The sequence below is a fragment of the Strongylocentrotus purpuratus genome, unplaced genomic scaffold (genome assembly GCF_000002235.5).
Source record: "Strongylocentrotus purpuratus isolate Spur 01 unplaced genomic scaffold, Spur_5.0 spur5_scaffold_14, whole genome shotgun sequence".
Classification (NCBI taxonomy): Eukaryota; Metazoa; Echinodermata; class Echinoidea; order Camarodonta; family Strongylocentrotidae; genus Strongylocentrotus; species Strongylocentrotus purpuratus.
In genome coordinates, this window is record NW_022145599.1 from 8,277,601 (window position 1) to 8,286,354 (window position 8,754).

The 8,754-nt window shown below is 36.8% G+C and overlaps 2 long non-coding RNA genes across 2 annotated transcripts; one reads left to right on the plus strand and one right to left on the minus strand.

Annotated features, from left to right (window-relative positions):
* The first annotated feature begins 1,086 nt into the window (after nucleotides 1–1,086).
* Nucleotides 1,087–6,328, plus strand: LOC115923461. The gene is made up of 4 exons (XR_004063895.1): nucleotides 1,087–1,221; nucleotides 3,540–3,649; nucleotides 4,045–4,175; nucleotides 5,842–6,328. It is a non-coding gene; the product is annotated as an uncharacterized LOC115923461 (long non-coding RNA).
* An 800-nt stretch (nucleotides 6,329–7,128) lies between these two features.
* Nucleotides 7,129–8,086, minus strand: LOC115923462. Its single transcript, XR_004063896.1, has 2 exons — nucleotides 7,787–8,086; nucleotides 7,129–7,742 (listed from the first exon to the last, which is right to left on the minus strand). It is a non-coding gene; the product is annotated as an uncharacterized LOC115923462 (long non-coding RNA).
* Between the last annotated feature and the right edge of the window lie 668 nt (nucleotides 8,087–8,754).

Here is an 8,754-nt window from a genome sequence, read left to right on the forward strand (position 1 = left end):
TATACAGGGACTACAGAACATTGACTGTGGGGGTGCTATGTGGAAATTATGGCTTTATGAAAAAGGAAAACATTAAATGATCTTTAAAAGAGCTTCATCTTAAACATGGCTCCACATTAACTTTTTTTTGAAGGGGTCTGGATTGAACTTTTTTACAGGCTGTATGCTATGAGGCGCCGTTTGTAAAACAATTATATAGACAAATTATATGTTATATAATCATTATTTAACAAATAATAACCATTATTTACATATAATGCAAGAAAATGTACATTTTTATTTGTATATAATTCTTAACACATTTTTATTATTTATAAATAATGACAAAGAACGTTTCATTATTTATATATAATTGCCATTATTTATAAATAATTACAATTCACACTTTCATTATTTATATATAATAAAAAGCGTACTCAATTATATAATATATAATGAAAAGCACATTTCCATTATATAATATATAATGAAAAGCCATTTCCATTATATAATATATAATGAAAAGCGTATTTCCATTATATAATATATAATGAAACTCACATGTCCATTATATAATATATAATGAAAAGCGTATTTCCATTATATAATATATAATGAAAAGCACATTTCCATTATATAATATATAATGAAAAGCGTATTTCCATTATATAATATATAATGAAAAGCACATTCCATTATATAATATATAATGAAAAGCACATTTCAATCATATAATATATAATGAGAGGCGTATTTCCATTATATAATATATAATGAAAAGCACATTTCCATTATATAATATATAATGAACAGCGCATTTCCATTATATAATATATAATGAAAAGCGCATTTCCATTATATATTAAATAACGATTGTGTATGCAAATGTCAATGGTTGGTAACGCCCATAATATGAATATTCATGAGCTTGACTGATATTATTATCCTCTATTCCAGGCACCTTTCCATTTTGTGTTCTTTGTGCATTCTTATCAGAAATCCTACGTGCGGTAAATAAGTCTCTGTATCACCATTCTCCTTCTTATTTGTATGCAGATTTGGTTATAATGATTGATAACTGTAATCATCCTCATTATTTTAATAATAAATTTTTCTATCTGTGATGGAAGTTTTTATGTACGATTGCCTGATCTGAAGACAAGACTTTCGCTGCATGCATATTTAATGTATGACGTCACCCACACAGAGTGAGAGCTCGAGGTTTTCTTTGAAAGTTTGATGGTGAGTACAGCTGTAATTACGTTCAAATCTCGTAAATTGAATCATATTTATAAACATATCTGCTGTAGGTATGAATCTGCTGATTTGTCTGTACATTGTGAAGTGGTTTAAAATGGTTATTACTGATGAATTTAGGAGTAATCTACACTCGAACTTTTGATTCGTTATTTATCGTCGTGAGAATATTTCAGCTCGATTGCCATCGTCACTCCTTGATCCTTGGCCCAAACTTTCGGGCGAGACCCTCTCTGAAAATTAGATACGAGTATAGGGTCTATAGGCAGATCACTTCACTAGCGCTAGCTGCATCAATGATCCAAGCTTTTTGTTACTTTTAGGTCCAACTGTTGAAAAACTACTTTCATAGTTGGGTCAGAAGAAAGTTAATAGCTAACACTAAAAAGCATGGTCACAGTTGACATGAGTTGTGAACAAGCGCCAAAATTTGGACCAGATACCGAGATAGATAGACGAGTACGAGAGTAGAAAATTTGAGGCCTAGGCCTACAGACCAGTAAATAATTGGACTACCTGTGAACAGGCGCGGATCCAGGATTTCTTAGGGGGGGGGGTCCAAATTAGAAATTATGCAAGCCTAATATTGGTACGTAATAGTGACACCGGCAGTGGCGAAATGAGCAAAAACCGGGAGGGGGGGGGGGGGGGTAGACAAAAAAATCTGCACCACCCCACTCTTACATGCAGGTTCCGCTAAACGTTTCTCTAAGTAGGTGGGGGGGGGGGGGGAGGTATTTACGATCAAGTAGAGCGTTGTGAAATTGGCCTAGTGTCTAAGGGCGAAGAACCTGCGGGGGTATCAAGGGGTGGAACCCCCAGAAGCTCAGGGGTATAGGCATTTGATTGCGGTCAGATGAGCATATCAGCATACCTTATTTGTGACACTGGCAGGACACTAATTGGGGTCACTATTCTTTCTTTCTTTATGAATGAATTTGCCATTGTCCCACAAACGCATTAAAAGTATGATTTATTAAACATTGAGGAAAAATCTCTGAAAATTATGTCATTTCAGCAACATTTGTAAATCACCGGTAATCACCGGTATCGAATTAGAAATAAACCATGTTTGAATTATATTTGGGGGGCATCTGTCACCCCCTCCCCCCCAAGTCCCCTTCCCCATCAGTACGCCAGTGCCCCTCCCCCCGATCTACACGTAACTGATTTCCCCTACCTTTCTTTTTTCTCTTTTTTTCTTTCCCTTTCTCTCCTATTTTCCTTTCCTTTCCCTTCCTACTCTCTGTTTTAGGTTTGCTAGGGGGAGGCAAGGGCCTTTTGGCCCCCCCTCCCCGATCCACACATTGTTGGCGGGATTAATCGCAACTGTTCTCCCCTTCTTATCACCCTTTTCTTTTCTTCTTCCTCTTTTTTGTTCCCCGTTTGCTCTCCTCTATCCCTTTCCCTTCCTTCTCCTTTTTTTTTTGGGGGGGGGGGGGAGGGAGGAGGAGGCAAGGGCCTTTGCCCCCCCCCCCCGAACTACAACTTGTTGGCGGGAAAATTGCAACTGATTTCCCCCTTCTTTTCTTCTTCCTCTTTTTTCCTTCTCTTTATCCCCTCTTTACTTTTTTTCTTTCCCTTTCCTTCCTTCTCTTTTATTTTTTGAGGGGGAGAGGTTACAGCTGGGAGGCAAGGCTCTTTCGGCCCCCTGATCTCCTTCTTTTCCCCCTTTTCTTTTCCTCTTCCTCTTCTTTCTTTCCCTTTCTCTCCTTTTTCCCTTCTTTTCCTTCTATCTCTCTCTCTCTTTTATTTTTTGCGGGTGGGGGGGGGGGGGCGGCCCCCCTGGATCCGTGCCTGCCTGTGAATGTGATACTCTTAGTCGTACAGAGTCTCATAGCTGTCTAACAAATTAAAACACGATCCCCCCAAATTAGACTACCCTGTACACAGGGGTACGTATAGTGGTGCCTGTGTGTTTCTTAAACTCTTTGTTGGCTTAGCCTAATTTGCTTCTGCTCTAGGCTCTATCTTTGAATTTTTGTTTGCTGTAAACACGATTAAGTTTTCTCTGTCATATATAGATCTAGGCCCATATCTATTTTGCGTTTTTTCAATTTGATAGAATGAACAGTTACGAGACATGCATCTAGATCATCTAGAGAGTGTAGATTAACTAGATCTGGATCAAGGAATTGAATATAAATTTCAATGTTAGATAATGAAGGAGGGCTTTTTTGGTAAAGAGAAAATCCAAAAGAGAACAGTTAATTCTGCAAATGCTCATCAATGTTTTAATGATCATGCTCATTTCCTTTTATTCTAAGAATTAAATCCCCCCCCCCCCCCCCTCTCTTTTACAGGAAAATGTACAGAGACTTGTTGCAGTTAATGCAGTACCAAATGCTTGCTTTCTTGGAGTATGTGCTTGAAACAAGAATGTCCTGGAGAAAATAGACCACCACAAGAGAAGGTGAACATATTTACTTTTGATCTAACTTGATCTGTTTAGTTTTTTCAAGTAAAACAAAATTTTGAATAGGTGAGGTCAAGGTCAAACTGAAGGGGATGCAAAGGGCTGGTTTGAGAAGTATGTATTCATGGGATGGCTATGTATGAATCCACATGTCTACTAACACGTTGCTGAAGTGTTTCTCTTTTTAGAATTAACATTTTAAGCTCATGTGCAGGGGGGAAAGGGGGGGGGGGTCCAATACATGAAAAGGAACGACAAGCAAAAAAAAAAAAAAAAACTGACCTTCAAATTTTGCTGAAAAAGTAATTGTTAAAGACAACTAAAATATTAAATAGTGCTATTTATTTCAAATTTGGTTAATATTCATTGAATTGTTTATAATTCTGTTCCAGGGATTGAGAAGGAGGGCTTCCTGTTGACAGATCAGGGGGTGCCTTGAGGTTCCACTCTTGATGTTCTGCCCCTTACCTGAAAGCGATGGCCTCTTGTACCTGACATATTAGGAGCAAAGCACAATGGACTGGTAATTAATAATGAATATTACAATTTTTTTTTTAATCTGGTAAAGAAACAGATAAAGTCATAGCAACTGAGCCTGTCATGGCATTTCGAGTGACCAAACATTTGCTCCTGCAACGACTGCTCAAGGCTTTATTTGTCAAATGTGTAGGGTTAGGCCGAGGGTTGCAATTGGGATTGAGGTTAGGTGTAGGGTAAGGTCTAGTGTTGGATCCCGGGATGAAGTTCAGTATTTGGATAATAGTGTAGGAAATTGATGTTGAGCAAATGTCTTGAGGAGCAAGTGTCGTACAATCAGATTTTCCAGGTGCTGGTGGAGCTGTATGTATTGATACTCATCATTGGCAGTTTAAAAATCTTCCTTTGTATTAGTAAACTAAAAATACGCTGATCCCCAGTTTGTGAAACGTGTATCTGATTTTTACGACCTGCTCTATTGTTTAGTGGTTATGTTGTAACACAAAATGAATTCTTAATCTTAATCCTGGATCCATAGCTAAACGTAATATTAACCCTAAAGCTAATCTAAAACCCTATCACAACTTGAGCAATAACCATATATCTTGATGAAATAAAGCTTGTGTTAAGCATTGGCAGACCCAAAGTCAGGTTATCCTAAATTCCTTTCTACATACTGCTATTGTACAAAGTTGATATTTAAGTACATCCCATTGCAAGTTCTAAAATTTCTGTAAAAACCTTACCCTGCTGCAAGATGATAGTGTGTGAAGTAAGTTGGCTCATAGTAGAGCATGAATTATTACCTGCAATTCTCAACCAATACACCCTTGCCACCTGCAATCCATCTCACTTTCATAATATATTCTTTAAACAACATTAACTGAAGTTCAAAATTTTGATTAGTGATTAAGAAAGGCTACAAAGAATTGTATTCTTTTTTCACACTCGTATAATAGAGGGGGAGGGGGGGGGGGGCAGCCAAGCAGTACAAGATCAAATTATCTTATATGATTATATCCTGCAAGTGTGATAAAGAAAAATATGTTTGTGTACTAAAAGTGAAACAAAAACAAATCACTGGAAACTTTTGGTTGTTAATAACTCAAAAGTTACACTCGAATCAAAACGAGGTTTTCAAAGCTTAAAGTTTAAGGATGTAAATTCTATGCCATTTCTATGAATGCTAATTGCTATTCTTAAAGCCCCACTGTCCTACTTGCTCTCTCTATATAGAAAACTTCCCCAATCGGTGTCTGTTGGTCCCCCATGATCCTCTCTTTCTTATGTTAGATGAGAGCTGAGTTGATGAGATAGCCACCTGTCAGTGACCTGGCTGGGTGGTCTAATCCCTTCTGGCCCAGTAGTATTGACGGGTCTTTAAAACAATGGTCGGAATGTTTGATTAGATCTTTTACTCAGACATGTAGTATATTAGTAATAAAATACATGTTTGGCAATATGGTATTTCATTTCAGACCATAATGAGATCTGGGATCTCTCGTTGGCACGGAAAATAAGGAATGTACTCCTGTTGAGCAAACAGTGAATTTATATAAAACTAATAGCCCTTTGAAGATTACTAGAAGAAGAAAAACAACAAGAAAGAAAAAAAAGAAAAATACTTGTGATGTCAGCTTTAGATCTTAAAGTGCTTGTAACAATATTGGATTTTTTTTTCTTCTTTCAATTAACATTTTATTCATGAACAGCTGGCTTATTGGAATTGGTTACAAAGATACAAGTGGACTTGTCTGTAGTAGTTGCTGAAGAGGAGCAGTCAGCACAAGGAGCGTGTGCCTCCAAAACAACGTGGAAACTTCTCCCAAGTTCATCTCAAATCACAAGGCTCTTCAGGAATCAAGATGTAACAATGGAGGTTGAGAAGGAGTTTGCGACCCTCCTGATTTGGACTACTCGCTATATACATTCTCAAACAATGGATTGTAGTACTTCTGCACAAAAGTCAACAAGTCATGATTGAGGAAAATGCAACAAATACTCAGTTGAGCATTGATTTATGTGACTGGTATTAGGGTAGGATTCAGCTTGGTAATTTTATATAAACTATGTCCCAAAAGAACCTCATTGGTCCTTATGGTTCCACGCCACAAGCTGCTCCCTCCCCTGTTTCGGTATACCGAACCCAGACTATCAAGGGATCAAATGAATTAAAATCCACACTTGATTACAAATGAATTGATCTTTTGAATATTGTCATCATTTCAGGGTGGTTTTGGTAACGGGTTAGTGTGAGCTTTCTGTGCGTAAAATTGAGGGTACTTCGTGCGGAGATCAGTGAATGGATATTTCATGTACAATGCAAGAGAGATGTCTATCTTCATTGGAATTCAGGATGTGAATTCCAATGAAGATGGCTTGTTTATAAGGAGAGAAGCAAGATAGATTGATGTAAACTTAATGACATCAGGGAATGTTTGCCTGTATTGTTTGAATGACACGGATATTGAATAACATGAAGTTAAGTGGAAAGAATGGCATAATATATTCGATTTGTACACCATCCTATTGAATTTTTTTAAAATAGCATTATATGATAACATTTGTGCACAGGTCTATGGAAAACCAGTAAGTGGCATATACAATAAGATCATTTACCGCAGCTCAAGGAATACCGCAGATATCACTAACCGTAGTTGCTGCTATTTGTGCCCACATGCATATTAATATCAAACAGTTGAAGCTAAAACTAATATAATCTAATTAACAGGGTTTTTTTTCTCCAATTATCATAACAAGAGAGAAAAACATACTTTTATAATAACTTCCATTATTTCTTTATTTGATCCACGAGACCGAGTAGTCCAGCCCTTGTGAATCTGTATGTTCTCCAGATTTCATTGTCAGGGCCTATTAGGGGGGGCGGATCTAGCTTTTTGCTAAGGGGGGGGGGGGGTTGTTCCTATGACGATGCAGAGCATCGCCCACGAGCCGCATAGCGGCGAGGCGATTAACGCATTTATAAGATGGATTTTTAATTTTTTCTCTCTCGCTGTCTCACTGCATTATAAATTTTTCATTTTCACGACATCAACATCTCTCACCATTAAACAGTTCTCTCATTTCCTTTCCTTTCTCTTTTGCTCTCTCTCTCTCTCTGAACTCTCACGTTCTGTTTCCAGATTTTTTACACATATGATTCCATTTATCCAACCATATATGCACACTAAAAAGAAAAGATATGAAGGGAATACTGTATATAAGATAATAAACATGTTTAATTTATTCATTTTTATTACAACAAACTAATATGTTTACAGATTATAACATTGATGGTCAAATATTAAGCACAAATGACCTCATCTGCTACTTCCATTTGTAGATTACTTTTTTCTTTAAAAATTCAACAAAGCATACTTAGGCTAAATCTGAGCACTGTTTTTTCTCCAGGGAATGTATTGTATCATGACCTGCACCCTTATTATAAAACACATTATAAAAACATGCTGATTTCTTTAAAAAAAAAAAAAATACCTATGACTCAATGATTGCAATTTTTTCCAGAGAAACAATAATACTGTACAATAGTATATAACATCCTTTAGTGTGATGGTTACTCCGTGGTCCACACACGCACCAAGGTATATCAGACCTTTTATTAACAGTTGCTTGTTTTATACAATATATAAATCATACTCATAGGCCCATTCCCAAATGTTATAATTATTATCAATAAACAGAAATTGATAAAAGATGACCCCTCCCCAAAACTCTTATATTCCAAAAGTTTGATCTTGGCTGACAGGTGGTAACTTGAGTACTTGACTACATCTTATTTGCCATATAGACACATACTTAAAATGGATGCCTTGGCAAAGCCTCAGTTTTATAAATGATTGACTTAGACTGCCGATGAACATATTTCTTGAGTATTTATCTACACCATTAACTTTTCTCCACATCGTGCTGTCAGATTGAGATGCTTTGGTGTGATATACTTAAAGGTAAAGACCAGTAATGGTCATGCGATTGCATTGTGAAAGAAACGTTGTGGAATCGATCAGAAAAGGTTGATCATCTAGCATCTAGCATCTACAAGGTTCTGGAATCATCAAAATGATAAGAAATTTGGCCCATTCTTTGTAAAGTTACAAGCACTATACACAGAAAGATGTATATGGGACTACCCTATCTCTCTCACAAGACCATGAGAGAATTAAATTTACCAAATATATGAATTAGTAGGCGGTTTCCCGGCAAATTTTTTATCATCATGTCTTAGTCAAAACATATTCTTTCACATGATTGGTAATGAGAGCTTCCATTTCATTTTTTGAAATTGGGGCGTTTCCAATACTGGTCTTTACCTTTAATGTTTTACATCATGTTTTTAATGAACTCCTACCTTGCTTAGTTATGCAGACATTGGGCCCTTTTTTAAAACTTGCGATAGCAGTGGAAAGGATGTGCATAAAAGAAGAGGCGGGATATCCATAGTTACTACTACCATGTACTACTACCATGTACTACTACAACATGGGTAAAATTGCATCATTGTATTATACCTTGGTTCCTGGTTACCTCTCCTTGGTAGTTTGAAAACTATGTTTCAGTACCGGTAATCATTGTAATAGTGTTTCTGTTTCATGGTGTCACTGGTGTGG